The sequence below is a fragment of the Sinocyclocheilus anshuiensis genome, unplaced genomic scaffold (assembly GCF_001515605.1).
Source record: "Sinocyclocheilus anshuiensis isolate Anshui unplaced genomic scaffold, SAMN03320099.WGS_v1.1 scaffold1079, whole genome shotgun sequence".
In the NCBI taxonomy this organism is placed as follows: Eukaryota; Metazoa; Chordata; class Actinopteri; order Cypriniformes; family Cyprinidae; genus Sinocyclocheilus; species Sinocyclocheilus anshuiensis.
The window spans coordinates 2,908,606-2,935,557 of record NW_015548207.1 but is presented as its reverse complement, the minus strand read 5'-3'; the positions used below and the strand labels follow the sequence as shown (position 1 = coordinate 2,935,557).

The following is a 26,952-nucleotide window of genomic DNA, read 5'->3' as shown; positions in this document are numbered from 1 at the left end:
GAAATGCATAACATATATATATTCCGATTTTACATTTTTGTAATTCCATTTGTAATTAATTTGCACACGTCTATCATTTCATTGTAAATATGTAATTTATTTCCTTTTTTAGGGTGTTTTTGCATCGCCTTTGTCTTTATGAAAATGTCTCGCACATCCTAGTTTGACACTGTGTGTGTCTGTGTGTCACAATATGAGGATATCCTGTGTCAGTCTCTCTCCTAGAGGAAGTGTAGCAGGCTCTTCAGAGACTATCAGGGCTCTCCAGGTTGTAGACAGCGTGTGGAAGCCTTGTCCAGACCGTCTCTTCCACTAGGATTTCGTAAGCACATCCTCATATGATGCCTCTTGAATTTTTGTGCCATGTGGACAGTGTTCTGAACTGTCCAGCGCTACGTCCCTTTAAAAAGATTGCCTGTATCTCCTATGCCTGTCTTCCCCTTTCTCCTTAAAGAAATGCAACGCCCCAATCTGCTACCTTCAGCTAGATCTTTACATTTGGGCTGTGAACCACAAAAACCGGCTTGAATCATGTCAAATCTTCAACTCGCCCTCAGATGACTCGAGTAGTAACAGCCTTTTATCAGCCATTTTTCTGTCAGTGTAAAGTCCAAAGAAACCATTTAGTTAAATTCATACATTAGGTACAGATCTAAGCCTGAAATAAAGCTGATTTATTAACATTTGCAAAACAAACAAGTGGTCATTATGGTCTTTTGACTTTATTTTGGACAAGTATAGAATTTATCTAAAGTGTCAACAAATAAAGTTCTTTTCATTTTAAACATTTTTTGACTTCTACATTTTTAATGATTTTATTTTAAGCTTTATTTTAATGTTTTAAAGCACAAGAAACATTCACAACACCTATTTCTGCACTTTTTGACATGCACTACCATTTAAATGATTAGTGACCGTAAGATATTTTTTTAAGAAAATAATTTTGTTCAGCAAGGATGCATTACATTTAATGGAAAGTGTAAGACATAATGTTGCGAAAGATTCATATTTCAAATAAATGCTGTTCTTTTGAACTTTAGTCATCAGAAATATTTCCACAAAAATATTAAGCAGCACAGCTGTTTTTCAACATTAAAAATAAATGTTTCTTGGACAACAAATCAGAAAGATCAAGTGACCGTAATGGCTGCTGAAAATTTAGCTTTGAATCACAGGGAAAAAATACATTTAAAATATATATTAAAATAGATAATTATTTTAAATTATAATAATATTTCACAATATTAGTGTTTTCACTGTATTTGATCAAATAAATGCAGCCTTTGAGAGCGTAAAAGACTCAAAAACATTAAAAATCCTATATGATCCAAGACTTGAATGGTAGAGGATATTCTTTTATGAATATTATTAATTATTATTCAAAGAAGTTTGCACAACAAAAATCAGTGAGATACTGAATGTCTGATATTACACTAACATGTTCACAAATTGTTACGACAACGTCCTCTAGAATTAACTGCGGTTAATGTAGTCGATTAAAAAAACCTGCAAAATTCACTGCTAACCTTTGGTACAAGATGTCCGCTATTAAAATGATAACTTATTACAATAAAAAGTAAGATTAACATGGCGTGCTGACTCAGCTGATTGTGGACGTTTTCTTGAGATTACATCTCGGTCACTTTTTCATCGGTTTGGTGAACTCTCGCGTTCTCATATGCTTTAGGGTCTTCGCTGCTCCTGAAAAACAATGGTCTCAACTCCAGAGATTAATACATACATTTTAATGGGAATATTCACTCTTTTTCATTCATTTTAATCATTGACATTTAAATTTTATCCTTTTAAACTTTTAATCTGAGAATAATTTCAAGAACATCATGTTAAACAAAGCATCAGATGAGGCGTTTATTCAGACTGAACATGATTTCAGGCCATGTCAATATTTCTCATGCAGTTTCATTAATGATAGTGTATCTTTTTACAGGCTTGGATCACTCTAAGCTTTATAACGGCTGTATTATTGAGGTATTATTTCTATTATTAGAATCACGGGTTGATCCATTAGTCGTGGCGTATTCAGTGGGCACTGCTTCTGGTTTGCTTTAGTCAACAAAGACGGATTCAAATGTTTACACAGACCAGCTTTCGGAAACTAGTTGCTAATTAAAATAAGTGTATTACATGAACTATAAAGACAGATAAACATGGTTTGTGAGACTTTATAGTAACCTACATTTAGACATGTAGGCTATTAGGCTACTGATTAGAACATTAAGGAATGGGAATTATGCATTTCACTAATAAAGAAAAATGAAAATTCTGGAATAGCTATTAGGCCTACTCATTCATGACTGACTTTCTTTAGCGACACACAAAAATATATACTTTGGAAGAATATTTTGGACCCCAATGACTTGTAAGTTCTTCAACATTATTTTGTGTTGTTGTGCGAAAGAAAGACATACCGGTTTGGAACGACAAGAGGGTGAGTATCTATTCTAAATTTTGACAAATTTTCATTTTTAGTTCAACTTTGTCTCTTCAATGTTACAATTGCTACTGGTTTTAGTATGGTGTTGAAACTGAAGCAGATAATTACCTTGGAGTTTCACACCAGGCTTTGTTTACAAGGAAGACAACGAAGACGAGAAAGAGGAACACGGAAACAGATTTCTGAGCCAAGTGGATTTTAAATGCAGCTTCCAAAAGACAAAAAAATAGCCGAATATTATTATTTTATATTTGATACAATCACACCGGTGTGATTAGAACTTTCAGTGCTGCACATCACCAGCTGCTAAATTCAGATCTGCGTTCGCGCTTTGGCTGGCGCTGAGTCAGAGACTGAGGCGTTTGTACAGCGCTGCATTATAACCAATCACACACGATTCTGTTGAGCTTATGAATGCAATGGCCAATCAGATACGTTTAGATGAGTCATCGCTGAAACGCGGTGTTTTGTTCACTTGCTCGCTTACTGAATTATACACAACAAAGTGCATATGTGCGTAAGAATGTTAGTAAGATATTCATTTCACAGTGTAAACTGCTTCAGTGATTTAAATGGGAGTTTTTGAGAGTGCCTGAACTCTGGCTAGACTGAAGTGAAAATGTTCTTTGATAATGTAAATGTTATTTGCTCTGTAAAATTAAAATGTTAAATTTAACATTTAACATGTTAAAATTAAATTCACATGAAATACAGACATAAAGTCAGTCGTATTAAAAGTATTTTATGGCATGACACCCATATCTGGTACTTAAGTAAAAAGTCGGGTTTTTATGTATAGTTAATAGATTACACTACTTTACCCATCACCCATTATAGATCAATCTGGTGCAAAACGCATTTACTTACACGTTTGAGAATCGAGGTATTTCTTGATATAGGTAACACGTTTGGAAATATTTCGAATAAAAAGGAAAGAAATAAAATCAAACATAAGCCTATATCAGTCATACAGTGCTATTGTGGCTGCTGTGTCACATGACAAGCGTGACGAGCCCCCATCCCACTCGTGCCCCCTCAAAAATCAATGTGCACTACTCAAATAAAGACCTGTATCCTGTCTCTACCCAGGAAACGGTTATCTGAATTTCCATAGAAGAAAAAGACAACACCCAGTGGTCTGTGCAAGTCGAGTCCATCATTTACCCGACGCATGATATTCAGCTATCGCAAAGGAATAACAGAGATGTGACGGGTGGGACTGATCTGATTACATCTGATTCAGCTGTTATCCCAGTGATATCTGATATCAGCTATATATATTAATTTCTCTCATAAATACTGTTTTGCTCCCAATACGACGGTGGAGTTGTTAATCCAGTGGAGGAAGTCCTATCTCCGTACAGGTTTAAGAAGTGAAGACGCTGCATAAGACGCGAGTCTTTAGATTTCAGCGATAAAGGAATTTGTCTGGTTAGCATTGCATGGTTTTAAATTAGGAATAGATCACTGAAGTACCACTTGCTGCTGTGGAAGTTACAGTTTAGCTAGAGTAAAACAAGGGGACGGTCTATTATTGACGCCGATTCGTGTTTGAGTTCAAGTTCAAACAATCATTCAACAACTTGAAGTTTTAGGTTAGTCAAGCGAACCTTTAAAGGAATAGTTCACACAAAAATGAACGTTCGGTGAAAATTGACTCACCCTCAGCAGTCAGCACATCCAAGATGTGGATGCGTTTGTTCCTTCATCAGATCAGATTTGGAGAAATTCTCTTGCTCACCAAAGCATCCTCTGCAGTGAATGGGTGCCGTCAGAATGAGAGTCAAAACAGCTGATAAAAACATCACAGTAATCCACACCACTCCAGTCCATTAGTTAACATCTTGTGAAATGAAAAGCTGTGTGTTTAAGAAACAACTCCATCAAGGCCTGAATTTCAAGGCATAAACCCAACTGTTGCTTGTGGCCAAAATACCAGTTCATAATCTATAATAACGCTTCCTCCAGTGAAAAAGTCCATCCCCTGTTGTCCTCTCACATCAAAATCCACCAACATATTTGTTTAGAACAGTTTGGACAGTTTTTGCTTGTAAATGGCACTTGAACTGTATATTTCTCTCCTGGTTCAGATGACACTGCTTTTTCACTGGAGGTCAAAATGTCTTATTGGTGGATATGTTTCTTACAAACATGCAGCATTTCAATTGACACGACATTGATGGACTGGAGTGGTGTGAATTACTTGTGGAATTCTGTGATGTTTTTATCAGCTGTTTGGACTCTCATTCTGACGGCACCCATTCACTGCAGAGGATCCATTGGTGAGCAAGTGATGTAATGCTGAATTTCTCCAAATCTGCTCCGATGAAGAACAGATTGGATGGCCCGACGGTTGGGACTTTTTCAGCAAATGTTATTTTTTGGGGTAAACTACTCCTTTAACAGCTCGCCTGACTAACCTACAACAACTTAAAGTTGAAGAATGACAAGTTTGTTTGAACTTGAGGGCATTGCTGTCCATCTTTGTCCTCTCTTATTAAACCACAAGAGATGAGTGCACATGAGAGAGCGCTCTTGAAGAGTGACAGAGCAAATGATTAACAGACCAAAACAGAGAAAAAGAGGCGGAGTTGGACAAAGACCACGATCCACCCCTCTGGACTCAAGGGAGCCCAGAGGAAATTAGCACCGCTTCATAACTAGAAAAGCGCTCTGCCCACTCATTAACACCTCGCGTAAAATACCAGCCCACTCCCCAAGGGAGCCACTTCTGCCGATGGTGTGGTAGATAGCCATGAGAGACCCCAGAGGAGACCCTTTCCACTGGCCTGTCCTGCCTCTGAGAACCAGACCTTTGGGAGGTTCACTGGGACGTCCTTGTCCCAGAAGGAGGGGTGTCTTAATTGAATACTCTCCCCCCACCCTTGTCTAGTTATCTCAGGACGCGTAAAATACCAGCCCACTCCCCAAGGGAGCCACTTCTGCCGATGGTGTGGTAGATAGCCATGAGAGACCCCAGAGGAGACCCTTTCCACTGGCCTGTCCTGCCTCTGAGAACCAGACCTTTGGGAGGTTCACTGGGACGTCCTTGTCCCAGAAGGAGGGGTGTCTTAATTGAATACTCTCCCCCCACCCTTGTCTAGTTATCTCAGGATAATGGTGGTCTTTATCAGTCGGTGAGCATGTCTTTCTGTTGTGATTGGGCTCCTTTGAGATCCATCCTGGTTGAAGAGCCGTATACTCCGGTTTGGGGCCACTGGTGGGAAAAAGGCGGATAGTGACTACGCTGCAGTTAATTAAAACGGGAAAAGATGCCGTCAAAAATCCCTGATTGAATCCGTACCACCAGCCCACCGTTTCAAGAGCGAGAGCATTTGGCATTTGAGATGAATGAAGAGACTTAATAGAATTAGAGTGTTTTGATGGCATGTTGAATCTCTGGTGGGATACACACAGGCCTGTTTGTCACATGGCTTTAGTATTCATGGGAAGCGGATACCATTGAAGATCTGACTAATCTTCAATGGATGAATAAAACTCTAATTGAGCAGCACAGAACTTGATATTGAGTCCAAAACTGAATTGTTTAAAGTGAGGTTTACTTAATGAGATAAATGAGACATGTTTGTGTTAATAGTTAAATATAATAGTGTGTTTTGATTCAGAGCTGTAATGTAGCTTATTTAAGACTTAATAAAATGACAATTTTGTTATCACTTATTATGTTATGTCTTTCCAAACCTCCAAAAAAGGAGTTATTTTCCAGATTGTATTGGCTGCTCTTTTCAGTATTTATATAAACACTGAGCTCTGAAAATGACAAAAATCACCAGGAATAAATAAAATATATTTTTTCTAATTATCATTTATATTTTATTTATTGTTTATTTATGGTGATGTATTTTTTTATTTAATGATTTTTGGTGAACATTGTTCTCGAAGCACCATAAATAAATATGGTGATTTTTGGTGAAAATCACTATTAGTAAATACACTTTATTTATGTTGATTTTTTCCCACCAAATATTATATTTAAAATATAATATTATATAGTATTATGCATTTTAATATTTATTTTTATTTATTTATTTGCACTTTTTGGTAACAATGTTTTGTCGAATCACCACAAATATTATGCAGATTTTTGGTCAAAAAGCACAAGAAGCATCAATTTAAAAAATGGCATTTATGGTGATTTTTTATTTTTTTTTACCAAGTAGAATATAATATATTATTTGTATAATAATATATAATTATATAAAATTATATAATATTATAAATGATAGAATTTATTTATTTATCATTAAATATCACTACAAATAAATAAATCTAAGCATTTTATTTATGGTGATTTTTGTCATTTTTGGAGCTCAGTGTTGTGTATATTCCATGTCTTTTAAAACCACAAAATTTATATTTGCTAAAAATTCATCATCGCTTTTAAATCTCGTTTGCATAAATTCAAGTATGGTGCGTCAAGATGGCTTGCACCAGTTTTAATGTCAGTTGCCTCAAACTTACTTCAATGTTATGATCGATCACCCACTGACATCAAACCAGGTGAAAAAACATTTGGGTTTGGATCAACATGAATGATAGATAACCAATTTTTCATGTTTATGTGATCTATCAATGTAAAATACTGTAAAAGTTGTATGAAGTACCATTAATATTTCTCTCTCTTAGAGCCAACTATCCATCCTCATACAAACTGTGTATTTGTGATTTGATTCTCCTCTTGATATAAAAGAGGAGTTACTGTACAGACATTTGACATGTAGCTTTATCTCTTTAGCTTGAAATGTCTCTCATGTCCTCCAGCTGATAGGATGGAGAGTGTTTGGGAAGGTCGTTCATGTATGTGGGTGTGGGTGTGGATCAGTGATTGGTCTGCATGGGAACTGCCCTTGGATCAGTTTTTCACAGTCCCTGTAGGGCCCCTTGGGGCCAGTAGACCGACCAATGACTTTTTCATTGGCTTTGATTCTTATCAGCCCTTCAGAGTCATATTCCCAGGGTTCAGACACCCATGTACACCCTGCTATGACCCTGACTGTCCTCACACCCTCAGAATCTTAAAATAAGAAAGGCTTTTTCTGAGCAGGGCATATCTATGTTTTATAGTATTAAGAGCCTGCAGTATATGTCTTAGATGGTTGAATCTAAATCTTGTTAAAGGTATTTCTTGTTATCACATCCCACTGTATTCATTTTTCATGTCAGGGATTTAACATTTTGTTCCTTACATAAAAATACACTGTATTTTCCCGACTCGCATGAGTGATTTGACAGTATTTTCATGTATCTCAGTCCCTTCAATGCATGAATTGTTTTTCTGTTTAATCTGTCTGCTGTGTTTTTTGACACTTCGTAAAACGCTCCACTGGATATTTTTTTCCTTCTCCACCTTTACAGTTGTCATGGCAACAGAAAAGATTATAATTCAGACATTTGACAATATGAACATAATGACCAGCAGACAAGCACTCTGTTTGCACACTCATACACTCTCTATTATATTCAGCATTTTTCAGAAGAATAGCACACATTTTCAGGTTTGTGTTTTTTATTTTTGTGGGGTTTTATATAAAATTTGTGTGATATAACATTGCATATGTTCATAGATAGATTTTCACCTTACAACAAAGGTCTTTCTACTAAATATCACATTAAAATAACCTTTTTTTTTTGTTTCTTTGCTCGTTTAATACCTAATAAAAGACTTAAAGGTACCAAGACTGGTTACTCAATCCTCTGCTAAAAAGCAGATCAAGTTCATACAAGTCAAATAAAGTGACAGAACGTTACTCGATGAATGCATCATTGCGAGATGGTCGGGTTGGAGGGGTGTTTGAGCCAAAGAAATGAACGAATGAATGAAGGTGAAATGGAGATGTGAATTAATGGTGTACCATGATCACAATGCAAAAGAACAGTCTAAAGGAACAAGGGTCATCTTTACAGACACACAACATTATCCCGGTCTATGTACACGTTCTTGTACCTCCTCCACCATTTTTCTTGTATGTGTGTGGGTTTTGAAACATAATACCGAAAAACCATTTACAAAATGGTGTTTTTTTTCCAAATAGCATTTTGTTGCTATTGCCACTGACGCTAGTAATGTTTAAAATAAAGGTCATAACCAATTAATTAAAATTCCCAGTATGTACACATTTGTCTTAAAGACGTTGCACAAAGCCGGGGAGTCCGTAATCATGTTTTTGTAATAATCAAGAGCATCATCATTTTCATCATTTTTTTATCATTTACTCACCCTCATGTCACTCCAAACCTGTAGGACTTTCTGTCAATGGAAGTCAATTGGGTCCAAAAACAAAAACTTTGGACCCCATTGACTTTCATTGTAAGGTTCTTCAAATTTTCTTTTTCTGGGCTCCACCGAAAATAAAAACTCTCATTTGGAATGATATGAGGGCGAGTAAATGATGCCAAAATTGTCTTTTTTTTTTGGGTGAACTATTCCTTTTCTTGCTTCAAATGCTCTTTTTTTTGTTGTAAAAGTCCAGCTGTTTCCAATGACCTCCTTCCCAGTGGTGTACCTGATGAGATGTGGGTACCATTCAATCTGTTTTCTTTTTGTTTCCAGGTGGCGATCAACAATTCCTGCCTAAGCAACCGAATGTGGACTACAAATCTACCTGACGTTTTCCCCCGTACCAGCGTCTCACCGCGGAGGGCACCTTAGCGTCGAAGTGCGAAGAGAAGAGCTTAACAGAAAGTCATATGTAAGAATATGCTTGCACACAACATGAACATACGCTAGTTGAGGTCCATGAAGCCCTCTCAAACCCAGGGCTCCAGAAATCAGTCCACCAACGCCAAATCAGTCATCGCTGGGCATTTCCGTCTAGTGGGAGGCTGGAATGGTGCAGTGCCCTTGCTGAAGACCTGGACTCCACCGATGAGTCCTGGTCTTCGGTAAAGCTCTCCGGACTAGCGTCCCCGTCCAGGAGGCTCCCACAGCTGGAGTTCGGGCTCAGCATCTCCTGAAGGAGGTCATCCCGCGCCAGGGTCGCGTCTCGGGTGGCACGGGCAGGGGCTTCGCCGCCCACCACGTCGTCCTGGTCGTTGAGGAGCTTGGCCAGGAAGTTGATGTACTTCATGGCCAGGCGGAGGATCTCGTTCTTGCTGAGCTTCTTGTCGGGAGGGTGGGTGGGGATGAGCTTTCGTAGATCAACGAAGGCACCGTTCACGTTCTGCTGCCGCCAGCGCTTTTTTGTCGGGGGGGGGGGTGGGGATGAGCTTTCGTAGATCAGCGAAGGCACCGTTCACGTTCTGCTGCCGCCAGCGCTCGCGGGTGTTGGTGAAAATCCGTCGCACGATTTTGGGCTGTGAACCTGCAAAGCAAAGGAAGTATAGTCAGGTTATACTCTTTCGCAGTGGTTTGGGGTGTCACAATCTGGATTTTATTTACTTCAGAGGGTGAGCTCTTGTTCGTAACAAATCAGCGACGCGGTTGAGTGCTTTAACAGTGGTATTCTTGTGAACACACCTAAGGTGTTCACTCACTTCTCACTGATAGATTAGCTCTTTATCTCCCTCTATTTAGCCAAGAATTAATTAACCTTTCTATTATCTATGGCATTTTACATTCAATTATTCAGGGCCATTTCTCATCCTAGACAGCTCTGTTGGAACAGGCCTATCAATGCTTCACTTTGCTTGATGCACCAGTGACTTCATATAATTACACTTAGTTAAATGGATTCCCAACCTCTTGAGTTAAGGAATAATTTAAAGCGTTTTTGAAATGGTGGTTAGGGTAGTGTTACCTTTGATGCTCTTCTATATCATATAAGAACATATTGTGTTGCGCATTTGCCATTTTCGTCTCATTAGAATCCTGCATTTCTGTGTCAGTACACGCAGCCAAACACATTGACTCATATTTGCATTTTTATAGGCAACTAGCAGCTATCTCTCCAGTGCATACACTGAATTTTTTCGGGGGGGGGGGGTCGGTTCCTGTTGGCAAATGTAACCACTTTTCTCTCTCTCTTACATGCCTGATTACTGTCTTAAATCTTCTTTGTTTCACAACATTATTTTGTTCTCAGTTTATCTTAAGAAATGCATTTCTGTGCAATGCAGTATGATTTTTAGGGATGCAAAGATACTGACATTATGGAAATTGTCACTTTAGCTAACTAACATTTATTTGACTTTTTTTTTTAATGCAATTGTGACATTCCTTGGCACAAAAAGATGTTAGATTAAAGTGCATGAAAATTTCAAATGATAAATTCATAAATAAGTTGTTAGAAAATGAATGATTAATTTAAAAAGATTTTAAGTGACACAAAGTAATTGTACAGGTAATAAGCAGATAAAGACATCATGAAGTTATTTTGTTTGTTTTAATTTATCATTTTAATTTTGTATGTTCTTTTCCTTATTATGTATTATTTTACTAAATCTGGCTTGTTTGGTGCATGGTGTTGTTTTAGATGAAGAGAATGAGACTGAGATGATGGATGGGAAATCATGAGAAGAAAGAGAAAAGCACAGCCAAAGAGTGGCTTACCATACTTAAAAAGATCTAAAATGCTCCTACCATCGCTGATTTCAACCTCATAAGGTGCAGGTCTGCGTTTCACTCGACTGCTGGGATACATCCCATACTGATCCGCTTCTTCAGCAAAACCACTGAGGACAAACACACACGGTGATTTAAGCAACTGGAAATGTGAAAAATTATCCTAAAAGGTTCCTGTTTATCTGCTTCAAATGTCATTGAACAAAACAGAACAGAATAGAAATAGCTTAGAAAAAAAGTGTATATAAAAATACATTTGAATGCATTATATGTATATTCCAACATAAAATGCCTTTAAAAATAAGAACGCACTTAAATACATAAATAGAATAGAATAAGCTTAGAAAAATGTGCATATAAAAATACATTTTAATTAATTATATTTATCTTTCACATATTCCAAGATAAAATGTCTTTAAAATGAGAAAGCACTTAAATACTAAAGTGTTAGATTACAATAGAAAAAGCTTAGAATAAATGCATTTTAATGCATTATATTACATATTCTTAGATAAAATGTCTTTAAAAATCAGAACTTATACAATTAAATATTTAAATTATAGAGTAGAATAGAAAAAAAGCTTAGGAAAAGTGTTTTTTAAAATAAATTTGAATGCATTCGATTTATCTTTAACATATTACATTGCTGATGGAGAAAACGAAGTGTTTACATTTAATATAGCCTATCGAATAGAATAGAAGTGGGAAAGAGTAAGGAAAAATAGAAATGTCTATATATACATTTTAGTGCATTATATTTAACATTCTTTTATTAGATAAGGAGAAGATGATAAAATAAATAATAAAAAAGATGAACCTTTTAATACAGTATATGGCTATATGTTTCAGGACCATTTAATATAACTGCAAGTAACTGTATGTTTTGATAGAATTATAGTGTAGTCTACCGATTATTTCAGGTATCGTAAAATAAATTATATTGTAAGAAATAGTGTAAGAAAATTTAAAAACGAGAAATTAAAGATTTTAAAATAGTATCATGCAAATTCATTAGGCTATGTATTTCGTAAATGCATCTTATTTTGCAACAAACGTTTAAATGTATGTATTTATTTAATATTTTACTTTGCATGCTGTGTAAAAGTAGAAGTTACCTGTTAATAGTGGCGAGCGGTGGGGTCATGTTGCTGTAGAGCATCGCTCGTGCCGGGAGAGGGAAAGCGGGCGGACTCAACTGCACCATTCGAGTGTCGGTCAGCGGGTCTCTGGGAGGCAGCGGCAGTGGAATCGGTGGTCTGCACAGCTCGGTGGTCTGCACCTTATGGCTGATGTCTGCCTTGAGCTCTCTGCCTTTTATATCCGCGCTCCCTCCTCTCCTGGACAGCTCGATCACCGCCACTTCCTTTTTTAGCTCGATGGCGTGGTGAGCCGTTTCCTTGGCAACGCCATTAAGGACGCAGCGCTCCTCGGGGAGCTGATGCTCTCCCGTCTCCGCCGTCTCCGCCGTCGTGCCTTCCTGTTTCCCGCATGCATCTCCCTCCTCGGGCGGGGGAGATCCGCAGCCCTCCGTGCTCGGGCTGAGCGGAAACTGCTCGGATTTCAGTTTTTCCATCATCCTTCAGTCAGAATCCAAAAAAGCGGTTTTCCCAAAAGCTTATGTATATAGTGGTATCCAAAGAAAACTGTAATTCCCAACCAATCCAGCGGCTGTTTAGCTTCTCATCGGAGGTCACCTGTGAAAGAACACACCTTTGATTGAGCGGAATTGAACGCCTGCGTTATTACACGCATCCTTTCTGTCCTGAGCGCGCGCGTGACTGGAAACACTGAGAGTGTACAGTAATGCAGCTCTATGACAGCACGTGTCATGTGTGTCTCACTCAGCTGCTGGAGCCATGCAAAGGCCGGATCATTTCTAGACGTTTACTCTTCCATGAATACATAGACAAGCAAGTTTGTTTAAATGTAGCCTACAAACTAAAATGAGACATTTGATGCATTTCAAAGAGTTTTTTATTAAATTTTTTTTACGGGTGTGTGCATGTGTGTTTAGTGTTTTTTTTTTTCTCGTCTCGACCTGACCTTGGTCTGTCATATCATCATTCTGCTCATGGTATCTGGAGATAAGCGTGTCATACCGGTGTCTTGGTTGGGAAAGAGCTTATCTTCGGCTAACATTGTTCTACATTTTAACAGAATATAGCTAATCTGCAGAATTATTACATCACATATTAAATAACACCTTCCCAAATTTACATATTAAATCATATTCTTACATTTAAAGGACCAACTTTATTATTATTTTAACATGACTCGTCACTATAATCTAAATTAATATAATTTCGTATATTTCAATATAAATTCATATTAGCCTATTTATTTTGGATGTGATGTTACTGTCAATATGGTGGTGGCTTAATTTATTTATATGCGTTGTTAATTATGTCTTTTAATTTTTTAATCCAGGATTGGAGCTAAAACGAACGTTTTTACGTCAGTAGTTGCGTATATTTTTGCGCATTTTTGTCTGGTTTTAAATATTATAGATACTTAAAATAGCTTTTAGCTTTTTTTGTAGTTGACTGATTGTTTATAATGTAATTTCGTCGTCGCAAAAAAAAAAATTTATAAGATTGATGCACGATAATAGGCCTATTAGTTCATTCACAGAGAATCCAGTGTCGTCTACTTTTAATAAAGTTTGTTTTTGTGTTTAAATATACTACATGATCATGATTAATAGGCTACATCATACCCAACTTAGACACACTTTTACATTTACGTCTTTCGGTTTACTCCATAGCTATTTAATAATGTCTCTTGTATTTATAATATAGGCTTATGCAAGTGCTTATATTTGCTCCGAGTTGCTTTAAAACAACCAGATCTGACGATAATAAACAGAGGCTATTTGCACGGTCTCAAATAGACTAATAATTCGACACGTGAATGTCAATAAACTTGAAAAACAAATAATCCGTGTTTAGGATATGTTTATAATAGCCCGACCAAAATGTCAATTTTAGTTTTATAAATGAAATATCAATGAGTTTCGTCCATTTATTAATGGAGTTATGGTGGCTGTTGTTTTAAGCACTAAACGGGAAAAAAAAAAAGAAAATATAATTTTATGTGGAAAACTGAATCGAATTTCGTAACTTTAGATTAAACGATTATGTCTAAGACGCGCGTTAATTATAGAATAAATGCCACATTTATTAATGGAGTTATGGTGGCTGTTGTTTTAAGCACTAAACGGGAAAAAAAAAAGAAAATATCATTTTATGTGGAAAACTGAATCGAATTTCGTAACTTTAGATTAAACGATTATGTCTAAAACGCGCGTTAATTATAGAATAAATGCCAAATCGATGTCTGCCTTCTGCAGGCTCAAGGGCCTATTTGCTCCAAGACCGAATACAACCAAAAATATATATATAAATCATATCTGACCTTATAATAATCATCTGGCTTCGATAGAAAGCCTAATTATGACCTGCATTACTATCAAATGAGCGCAGAAACACCGATATTCGCCTCTTACCGTCATCGGGCGGTGGATGTTAGTGTGTGCATGGAGCCATTTTGTGGTGGGTCATCCATGTCTGAGGTTTTAGATGCACTGAAGTGCTGTGTGGAACTGGAAGTGAGGTCTATATAATTCCACATCACGTCCAGCGCGCGCCTCTCAGTATGGGGAGCGGAACACGGGCGCAATGTGGCCAGGTGAGATAAGAGCGCAGTGGCGGCCACTGCGCGGTCGATAAGCCCCTAAACCCATTATTTGTGAAATGACTCATTATTATTTTGCTTTTTATCGAGGGCAAATGCGAAGAGAAAAAAAAAGACATATTGTGAATGGATATGCATAAAAAAATAACTCCGCAGATCGAGGGGAAAAAACGAATGCGTAATATTGTTGAACTGCTCCAGGGCTTAATCAGAAATTAATTATGCGGCCAAAAGTAACACGTTTTCAGTGATATCAGCTGGGGATGTAGGGTTGAAAAGTGCCATTAGCGGCTGTTTGTTTTACACATTTCAGCGTTTTCGGGCGTTCAGATTAAACTGGAAATTATGTAGGCTACATAACCCACACTCACTGAGTAAAACATGTTAGACAGGATATAAAGGTAGACAGACACAAATTGCAAAAGCTAATTGTTATGAATTCTACTTCATTTCTGGTCAATCCAAGAATGCACAAAACTAATCGCGATATGTTAATGATTTTAATAGGGGACGTTGGATTTAATTCTTCACATGTATTTTGTCTCATTTACCTGTTTTAAGGTAGGCTACACATCTTCACACATTCTTTAGAATAGAACAAATAAATGTAATAATTAAGGATGCACAATATATATTTGTGAACAACATCAGCATTGTTAAAATCGAGCAGAATTGGAGCATATTGTAAGATAATGTCTGATATTTGATATTTAGGCTCTTTAAAATTATAAAATGTAAATAATTCTTAAAAAATTTTTTTACTTCTGTTTACAATGTTTTGATGCATTATTGCACTTAAAATATGCAAAATTCTAATTTGGAGATTTGAACACTTTTTAAAACGTAGGCCTATATGTTAAATGTACAATTTCATATATTTATTTAATATTTTTTATTTTATAGTCTATAGTGATATTTTATATGATCATTATAATATTTTCTCGCTTTATATAGGCCCTGAGTGTTATTTTTACATACAATGAAAAATATAGGCTGTATAATGTATAATACTGGCTTTAACTTGAGCCAAAATGTCAGTATTGTTGCATCCTTGATATTCGATATACGTTATTTACTATATAATTAATACATTATTGTGACAGTTTATATAATAATAGACTATAAAAACGTAACTTGTCTACTATATTTGTAGCCCAATGTGCACCTATATTCAGAAGCCAGCTGAAAAGGAATATGGTTCAGTTACCATCATAATTTGGTCACTCCTATGTTTTTCTCTGCAGTTACGTGCAAATGTTTGCGTGTACTAAAGACGTTTCGATGATGATGGAGATATAAAGCCCATTAGCTCGTCATCATCGTTGTCAACACATTTCCTCCAACATTAGCACAGATATCCGTAATTGTCATCACTGGAGAGGCGTGTCAGGTATAGAGGAGAATGCAGACGACTGATAAATAGGCTATATCTTCATGAATGAATGTATGAAATAGACGCAGAATAATATGTGGGAAATCAGCTCCATCATCTGAGAGCCTTTGATCTCGGGCCTTTGTTAGTTCATCGCCACGGATTTGGAGTGATTTGGGAAGGATGCCCTGCGAGACTCGCCAGAATTTGGTGTAAACCTCAAAGGAGCACCTTGCGGAGTGCGATAAGACGGTATCAGTGAGCCAACGACCCCGGGTTCATCCATCAGACAGGGATGAGAGCCACTGGGTGTACTAGTGCTGTTTGGCAGACACTACCACCATGACAGCTTCCTCCCATGACAAGCTTTTCCCCATGTTTGCTCAATCCAATATAAATCTGCTCTAAATTTACTCGCATTATTTCCAGGTGTTAATAATAAACACCCAGCCTAAGAACATTACATTTACCCATTCAAGATGCAGACTAACTCTCTCCTTCTCATGGTGGACTCAAATTGACCCTTCACACTTGAGGTAAGTTCTTCTTGAGTTCTTCAAACTTTTAAATGACTAAATGTTCGGAAAGCTACATATCTTCATATTCACCCGTTTCCCCATAAGCAGGAAAGTGATTGTTGTTTAGAAGCATGATCGGATGATCTTGTCACGATTCTCAGTGCTCGAGGACGAACTCGTCGTGCATCTGATCACGCTGAGGTCACGACCAGCTTCCTGCAGGCTTCCCTGATCCTGACCAATAGAAATGGGTGAGTTATGGGTGTTTGATTGGAGCACTGCACGAATCACGTCGTTAAGTTATTATTAAGTCGCTGTATGATAATTAGAATACCCACCTCAAACGAAGTCAAAACTAACAGTTGGGAGATTTTAAAGTTTTCGTTTCCATCTCATAGCAGTGTTTTCAAACAATGTTTAAGTAACGAAAGGAGTGAGATTAAGTTAGTCAGAATGCGCTAAATAGTCGCGAACCAAACTGTATCGTTACTTATTATTATATCTCAAGAAAACGTGTTACTAAACGCCTGGTGGTCAGTGAAACGTGCAAGGGAAACAAACAGATATTTGGGTTTGCGCGACAAACGTCCATCCGATTTGGCGTAGAAAATTAGGCTACATCATAACTGAAGATCATTGCATTACATTAGCCAGAGTACAGTTGTAGCCTACTTTTGAGAAAGACATAAATGGGAAAAGCATACAGCAATTGCTGTTCAGGAGCCTATTGATGAGATTTAACAGAACAGATCGGATTAAATAACATTAAAATTAGGTACAAATAGTCCCTACTCAAAAAACACGATATTTGTTTTATTTAGTCATTCATTCGTTTTTATAAAATACCACAACAAAATGGTCAAAATCGCTAGGCTATAATATAACAAAATAATAACCTGTGGTTCAGTAGGCTAAAGCCCCGTTCACACCAAGAACGATAACTATAAAGATAACGATATTAGCGTCCACACCAGCGAACGATATCGTCTGTTTATTCTAAGCGCACATGAGTCTGCCGCTTTAAATTCTTGAGCTCGTTACAGCAGGATGGATTCTGATTGGCTGTCAGTGTTTTATCGTTCATCAGCTGGAAAAAAATAGTTTTGAAAGGGATCACAACGATATCGTTCCTCTGTATCGTTATAGTTGTGGTGTGAACTATGCTATTCTTTAATATTGAGAACGATTTTTAGAACTATATCTTTATCGTTATCTTTATAGTTATCGTGCTTGGTGTGAACGGGCCTTAAGCGAGTCTGATAAATTCAGTAAGCGCTCTGACTGAAGTGCTTTTGATTTGCTAAAAAGAAAGGCCGACTCATAAGATTCGAATTCATTTAGGAATCAAACTGGTTTATTTGTATGTTTTTGATTCTGTTAAAAAGAACAGTCTCAAATCAGTCATTCGTTGGGTACCACTGGTTGCTCTATTTGGCTTTGATTCACTGTAAAGAACCGGCTCATACGAATCATTCGTTCAGGAATCGGACTACCACTAGTCGCGCTGTATGTTTTGACTCACTGAAAAGAACCGGCTCATAAGAGTCATTTGTTCGGGAATCGGACTACAGCTGGTCACGCTGTATGTTTTTTATTCACTAGAAAGAACCTGCTCATACTAATGAAAAAAATATACCAAACGTAGAAGAAATTAGAAGAAGTTGAGGCATTAGAGAAAAAGAGGGGAGCATCTGTAATGGTGTTTACGCCCTCCAATGGCGGGATTTAGTATTGTGGCAATATCATGAAGCCTCACAGTGTGTCTGCGCAAATTTTCTCAATGCAGCATCGCCTTCTAATGGTTAGACACTGTATGACATATTACACTCATTTGTTAGCCTGTTCAGTGGTAGCTCAAGAAAAAAGGTACAAAAATAAACAGGGAAAAGATAATTGTAAGGGAGAGGTTAAGGAAGTTACAGTAATTTTATATTATATATTTTATATATAGTATCTTCTACAGATCAGACTTCATCTGCTTTATATGTAGTTGTATTATATATATTTTTTTATTTAATAGAATATGGCTTATGTTCCTAATATTGCTTAAAGGGTTAGTTCACCCAAAAATGAAAATTCTGTCATTAATTACTCACCCTCATGTCGTTTCAAACCCGTAAGACCTTCGTTCATCTTCGGAACACAAATGAAGATATTTTTGATGGAATCTGAGAGCTGTCTGACCCTGCATAGACAGCAACGCAACTGAAATGTTCCCATGTCCAGAAACGTAGCAAGGAGATCGGTAAAATAGTCCATGTGACAGTGGTTAATCCGCAATTATACGAAGCTACGAGAATACTTTTTGTGCGCAAAAGAAAAAAAAATTACGACTTTATTCAACAATTCATCTCCTCCGCATCACCCTGGTGCCATTTTGGAGAATATCTGCTGGACGTAAACAGCGTATGCTGTTCTGTGTCAGCTGCGTCACATGTATACGCTGTTTCCGTTCAGATCAAATCACAACAACATATAAACAGATCCGGCATGACGCAGGAACATTTCATTTTTGGGTGAACTAACCCTTTAATGTAGGCTACCCCTAATATTTTAGCAGTGGTGTATTTATCTCAGTTGTGTACAAAAGGCTTTGTATGCTATTCTTGACAATAAAGACTTAATGTTATAATACCATACAGAAATGAAAACTGTGAGCTTTGAGCTCATTTTGTACAAACTTCCTTTTTTTAATAATTCAAAACAATGTCCACCAGCCAAAATCAGAAAAAATATAATTTGGGATGATAATCATCAAAGCTTTTAACAATAAGTCAGTACAATCAGTCTGATTGTACCTAGCTGATAGGATTAAATTTTTTTTTTGTTTTGTTTTGGTAAAAAAAATAAAAAGTTTTTAGAACAGTTGATTCAGTAGATTTCATATAATCTGTGATCAATAATTTACTGTGCATATATTTGTTTTGTGTCTTGCAGGTAACCTAAAATGTCCACTAGATAGAGCTATTCACTAAGCTACTCCTTCATTTGTGTCCCATCTTCAGTCCGTATAAGGTCGTAGTTTGTCTTCACTGAAGAGAGGAGCTTTATGGAAAGTTGTTTTCACAAGGAAGACATTCTTTCCACTTAAACCAGGTCACGCCACCCCTCCCCTCCTGACATATTTGCCTTGTGCAACCTACATGTAGGATTATAGACAAAGTAATCCTATGGATCTTCATATTAGACATACATTAAATCTAACTATTAACAGATTTCCATAGAACCCTGCTTGATTTTTGTATAACACAGAAAAACCTAAAGGAATATCAGTTATATAATTTATAGGCGGTTATTTCCAGTATTCTAAACAGTGTTCTTTTGTATCTCCAAAGGTTTTTGTGCCTAAGGGTGGCTGCTGAATCCCTTGTTACAGAGTCAGCAGAATTAGTGGTGTCTGACATGGACTTTGATGTGGCTACTGTAAACCATACTACAGTAACCCACAGCTGGCTCAGTGTAACACAGCGTCATCAAGTGAGAGCAGAGAAGTGAATGGGGTAAGTGTGCTGTTTTCTCGTCAGGTCCTACTACAGAGTATTTTTTCAAGGCCTCGCTTGGCAAGAAGTTGAGGGTGTGTTCCTTAAGTTGAGGGTGGAATTGCTTGATTCACAGCTGTAATTTACTGTAATGTATCATTCCTTACAAAAAAGTACTATGATAGAAGCAGTAAAGGTATCAGATAGTAGTACTGAATGATTAACATATTCATACACTATGATATTTAAATCCCTTACAAAAAAAGATTTATGGACATGGTACAAGCATGGCTTTTTGAACATGTACCATGGTAGCACCATGGTATTCTCGGAAATACCATACAAAAACCATGGTACATAAATTTCAGTATCTTCATATATTTCAATACTATCACTGTGCCACCATAGTACACTTTTGTAATGGTATTATAATGCCATGCCCATTAAAACCACAGTATTGCCATGGTACAAGTCCAAAATGTATCATCATGGTTCCATATCCATAAAACCACAGTTTTATTAATGGTAAATGTAAAAAAAAAAGAAGGTATTACCATGGTAACATTAAAAAAAAAACATAAAAGTAGCATGATTCAGATTAAAAAAAATATAGTAATACCATGATACTCATAGGTCAGGTGAAGTACACACAATCGCAGGTTTGGACTGTAGGAACTTTTCGTTGCATCAGGAGAAATCTTACATCTGTTTATGTTAAAGGGGTCATATGATGCTGCTAAAAAGAAGATTATTTTGTGTATTACAACGAAACACACAGTGTCTCCACAACATGGCCACGGCGGCAACAGCAAGAATAAAAGTTACACCTTCTTTCTTTGCATGAACATTTGGGCGGCGTTATGCAAATCTTCCCACATTGTGACGTAGACATGTGGGGGCGTGTTAGAACGAGCCGTTTTAGGTAGGCGTGGTTGACTCTTAACTTTTATACAGAATATCTCTTTGGATTTGAGACTTTAGTCTTTGCAACTTTACAGATCTTCTTTATGCACCAAGAGCTTGTAACACTCCAAAGAGAAAGGAAAAATTGAAATCGCATCATATGACCCCTTTAAACATGTCATACTGTGCATGCTTCGCATTCCAGGTATTGTGGATCATTATGGATCATAATTGTGTGGTGAGGGTTTAGGTGTAGGAGGAAACTAGCGAGGGATGAGATCATAAGCGAGAGGAGTGTGTGTCGTGGCTACAGATGTGCTCTATCGCTCTCTCTGGCTCTTATCTCTGCAGGTTGAGAGAGTGATTCATCCATCAGCTCGGCGGGCGGCTCGGTCTGCTGTTTCTCAGCTCTATAAATACACAGCCCACACTAAATTAGATGCCGAGGGGGCGCTTCTGTCCAAGTAGAATTACTTCACAAGCGTGTGCATGTGGGTCTTTCACCTTTCTACGTCAAGCTCTGAATCACCAGCCAGGTTACAGCATTCTTTTTTTATCACTTCACATCCTGGTGCATTTTCTTGGAGCGGACTGGCGTGCTGAATTGAGTCTATTTTAAAACACAAGGTTGACTGGCTCTGCATAGGGGAGGCGGATGTGTCACATTGCTTTATGTTCATAGATGATCTGCCATATTAGCATGCCTGCTCCCAGACAGCCTCTGATTATGTTTTGGCTGGAGGCGTGATGAAATCACGTGTGTTGGCAAATGTATGTCTGAGTGTTCGCATCTCAGGTGTTGAACCCTGACCTCCGGGGGGTCCTTGGGCTCCTGGTCATGGCAAAATTAAGGAACTGTCTGGTAGAGGGGTCTGTCTGGGGAGAGATTGATTTGAAGTGATGCTGTTTTGACTGCCATGTAGTTAGCCTGGAGGGAGTGGTTTTTGGACACTTATGATGAGGGACATGTCTTCTACCTGGCAGACATGCTAATGCAGATCACGTTAGGTATCATTACCATAAGAGGTACAAAAGCAAAGGGAGCTGTTCTCATCATCCGTGCATTTTTTCTTTGGCACACAACATTTATGACTTCATTGGCAGTTTCTTGAAAACAGATCCATTTTTGAACCATTACATCAGGACTAGAATCCTTATTGTTTTATGTAGCTCAATTGGTAGAGCGTGTTCCAAATGATGGGTTCGATTCCCAGAGAAGCCACTGTCATAAAATATATATGCTAAAGTTGCTAAAGTGTCTAAAAATGAACGTTTCTTGGTTTTTCCGTTCCTGACTCCTGTGACATTTGACGTTTCATCTCCTCCAAAGGTGTGCCGGTACTAAGGACACTATAAGCTATCACATTCAAACAAAGCATTCTGGGCAGAGCTAGGTGTAAAGAGATTATATACCGTATGTGTTTTATCCTCATCATAAATGCGACTGGCTTTGAACAATAAGGCAGCTTGCTGGCAGGAGGTTGGCCCCCTGTGCCCCCAGGGTGTATGTGGGGGTTGGGAAAAGCTGTTGGAAGTATAAAAAAACGAGGAGGTGGCGGTGGAAGGGGGCGACCATGCTGTTTGTGTATTGTGTTGTGACGGAGGTGGTGTGTGACATGAAGGGGTAAAAAAGGAGTCCTAGATGGCGTACGAGGGGAGTGGGGGTTGCTGATGAACCTCCGGCAGGAATGTGTTTACTTCACACGTCCTGCCCCCACTCATCTGTGACCCCCGTCACAGTTCCCAGGATGGGGTCCTGATTTGGGGGATGTGCCCCCTTTGTCTTGAGGTTTTTGTCGCTCTCATTACCATTTGACTCCTTGAGGCGTTTCGCAGGGAATGGAGTTAAAGTTTGGTTCCCCTTAAACAAGCTGTCTACGACATTTCCAACCAATCAGTCCATGCGGAAAAACAAATGCCATCCGAGGACATTCATCTGTGGCTAACTGACGCGAATTTCACACATTTATGATTTTTTGCCCCTCCTCTATAGGATTCTGACATCCGTTGAGATGTGTCATTAGCTTGAGTAACATCTCCGACGCACCCGTGTGATGACTCGGTTTTCTCTTGGGATGAATTTATCAACTCGGTCTCTTACTTTTTCCTCTCAGAGAAGAAGAGCAGTCGGTGGGCTAATATCTGGCGTACCTCAGGGCTCACAGCTAACCCTCAGAGTAATTGAAATAATAACGCATGCTGCCTGGAGCACCCGGAGTGATTACACTGTTTGGGTTGCTAATTCCACTTTCCCCCGCACGCAACTATAAACACGGTAATGCATCGGCCCGCCTCAGTACTCTTGTTTGTTGTTGTTCCGCAGCTTGATGGCTGCGCTCTCTTCCACCCCCCAGGGAGCGTGTGGTGTTCTTATCTGCTAAATGTCTCCAAATGACCACAGCAGTAAATGGCTCCTTTCTGGAAAAGGGATAAATCCTTGCAGAGAAAAGTTGCTCACTAAAAACTACTCTAAAAGAAACTACTGAAAAAATGTTAATTGCATCATGACATGTTTTGCTAACTTTATTAGCAAGATGACAAATTTTTTTTTTTTGTAAATCTTAAAAGTTTGTTGCAATTTAACATAGTTACATAAATATGGTTATTTCAACACTATCTGAAGTGCTAGCTTCTAGTTAGCTATCCAATAATGCTAGTTTGTGAATTAAATCTAGTTACTCCAGAATATCACTCTAATATTACATCATGTTTTGCTAACTTTTATAGCAAGACCACTTGATGATTTATTTTGTCTGCCTTAGAAAAGTTTGTTCAGTTTGTTTAAAAGTTTGCATTCAGCATGACTAGTTACATAAATCTAGTTTATTCAACCCTATTTGAAGAGCTCGAGTTAAAATGAGTATCTATCCATAAATACTAATCAAGTTAGTTCAATAGTTCAATACATTCAATATTCACATTCAATTCAATATTCAATTCACATTCAACATCCATAAATATCAATCAAGTTAGTTCAATACATCAATAGTTCTTGGCGCTGATTGTTTATTTCAAGTAGTATGCAAGAAACTGAATGTGAAAAGGATTAGTTAGTAGCATTGCTACTTTTAGCTACTTACTCCCTAACATTTATCTTATACTACATTTTGCTAACATTTTTAACAAGACAACTTGCTAATTTCTTTTGTTAATCTTAGAAGTTTGTCGTAGCTGAATTCAACCTAACTATACAAACACAAAACTAGTGCTTTCAACCCTTTCTGGATAGCTAGCTTTAAAATTGGTTATAGTTAACCTATGAGTACTGCTAGTTTCTACAACGTTTTGATAACATTTTAGAAAGACAAGCAGCTAATTACTTTTGTCAGTCTTAGGAAAGTTTGTTGAAGTTGAATTTAACCTAATTATACAAACACAAATCTAGTTCTTTCAACCCTATCTGAATAGCTAGCTTTAAAATGTGTTCTTTTTACCTATCAATTACTGCTAATTTATACTACAAAGCCACTAATTACTTTGGTCAATCTTAGAAAAGTATGTTGACGTTGAATTTAATCTACTCATAAACACAAATCAAGTTCTTTCAACCCCGTCTGACAAGCTAGTCTACCAAATACCTCTAGTTTCTGAAACTACTGAGAGATGAGTATGTTTATTAGCAATTTGTGAAAAATCGGTAAGTAGAATATTGGACAAAAGTAGTGAAACTTGTGGTGGGCCCTAAACAATCACTTGACTATCATGACATGACATGACTTGAGTTGCTACTGCTGGGATCATATAAGGGTGGCGCCCAGGGTACAGGTCATGCCACATGACCGTAAAGTGAGCTCACCTCACACAGTTGTGTGTTTTGTGCTCATTCAACCAGTTTAGAGTGTGACACCACAGGAACACACCTTTGCCTCAGGCTCTGTTCGTCTCCACATCCAGTTGTCAACAAACTTGTCCTTTCTCTCTCAAGCTGTATTGTTTTGAAGGTTGTGGAGGAGTGGTGACTGTTTTGACGTTAGATTACAGACTTGGTAATGTCTTTTATTGATAGTAGAAGTAGTGGGAGGGGAGCTATTATGTAATTGCTAATGTTGATAGTCAGTGAGGTTTGTGTTTCTACTGCATGTCTAGGAGACATGCATCAATTATGAGGTGTGTAATTCAGGGGTCCGGATTGCTGTCATGCCTCCGGCTAGAACCCATGTGACATGCTTGTGACGCACAGCAGTGACATTAAAACATCCTTGCTCTAACATCCTAATGCTGTTTCTCTCTCTCTGCTCTGTTTACAAAAATAGCAACCGCCATACAGGGCCAACAGCTCTGCACACACACGCTGAAACTGAATGAAGTAAAACAAACACACTCAGCTCTTCGGCACACTGGGCAGTGTGAGACCGAGGGATGTTTCATTTTACTCCCCTCTAAACATCGCCCCACTTCTGTCCTGGTTATGTAATTTCTAGGGTAATAATATAGGACAGAGTGTCCTTGCTGCTCTGGACTTATGAACAAACAGATAGGAGGGGTGATGGAGAACGGAAGTATCTATCTATCTATCTGTCTGTCTATCTGTCTCTGTCTTTCTCACACACTCACAGTCTGCTACTGTTCTGGACAGATCAAATTAAATCTGTCTGTGTTGTCTATGTAGAGGTATAAAAGGGAGTGAAGAGTAGAAAAAAGAAAAACAAAAGGGTCAATATGTGGGAAAGAAGAGAGAAAGAGAGTTGGGTGTAGGTAAGGGGCCTGCAAAGAGGAAAAAAGAGCTGTGTGTGTGTTTGGATGATGAATGGCCGGCAGTGTTCGCAGGAAGTGCATGATTACACACAGACGTGATGGTAGAAGCACCAATACAAAGACACAGACAGGAGAGCCATGGGAACAAACGTTAAGCTCTGTTACAAAACCTAGTGAGCTCACTATCTAGATTGCATCGTAGGCACATTTTTGATTCTAAGACTCTTTCAATTGATAGGCATTATGCTCTATCCCAGAATGCATTGATTATGCTATCTATCTATCTATCTATCTATCTATCTATCGATCCAGGTGGATGCTGCACACTGGTGGTGGATGAGGAGATACCCCCTGACAACGTAAAGCGCTTTGAGTGCCTAGAAAAGCGCTATATAAATGTAATGAAGTATCTATCTATCTATCTATCTATCTATCTGACACACAAACACACACACATATGTGCACACTCTCACAGTCTGCTACTGTTCTGGACAGATCAAATTAAATCTGACACCTAAGCACCCAAGGATGTTTTTCATGCACACAGTAGCACCACCCCTCCTCCACGCCACACAAAGACACAAACAAAAAGATGCGTTTCCAACACCCTCATCCTTCTCAAGCACACGTGCGTGGATGCATCCACAAACAAACAAATGAATACACACTCAGACCAGATTTGCAGCTGATGTCAAACAAGGCCAGCAGCCCCTCCCCCCAAAAACAGCCCCCACCACAGATTCACTGAAGTCATGCTGGGACAGCATCTGCTGTCACCAATACCTCCACCCCCAATTTCTTCAAAATCTCCCCTTCTGCTCCAACATCCCCCTTCCACCACCTTTTGTTTCCGCTCCACTCACATACACACACAAAGTATCTGGCCTTTTTTATTGCCCAATTTGTCCTCTATACAGACTGTCAGTACATTTTGAAACATACTTATTAGCCATAGCACTGTTGCATAACATTACAGTACATACTGTTTGGCTACCATTGTATGTGACGTGTCAGATAATACCATGGTACTTTTATATATACCATGGTGTTTACTCAGAAAAGCACTGTGGTGATAACATGATACACTGATGGTGTTAAACGGCAATACCATGGTACGTTGAGACGTAACATTGTAGATGATTCAAATATTAACTGACCATGGTATTTGCAACCAATACCATGGTACCACGTAGAATATTATAGTATAATTTTTAATGACTTGAAGTGTCATGGTAAAAAGTGGCATAGTACTACCATTTTGGACATGTACCATTTACCATGGTATTGTCTGAAGTTCCATGTAAATACCACGAGTA

At 38.0% G+C, this 26,952-nt stretch overlaps 1 pseudogene; it reads right to left on the bottom strand.

Annotated features, from left to right (window-relative positions):
• Positions 1-8,740: 8,740 nt before the first annotated feature.
• Positions 8,741-14,554, bottom strand: LOC107653651 (T-cell acute lymphocytic leukemia protein 1 homolog; annotated as a pseudogene).
• Positions 14,555-26,952: the final 12,398 nt, after the last annotated feature.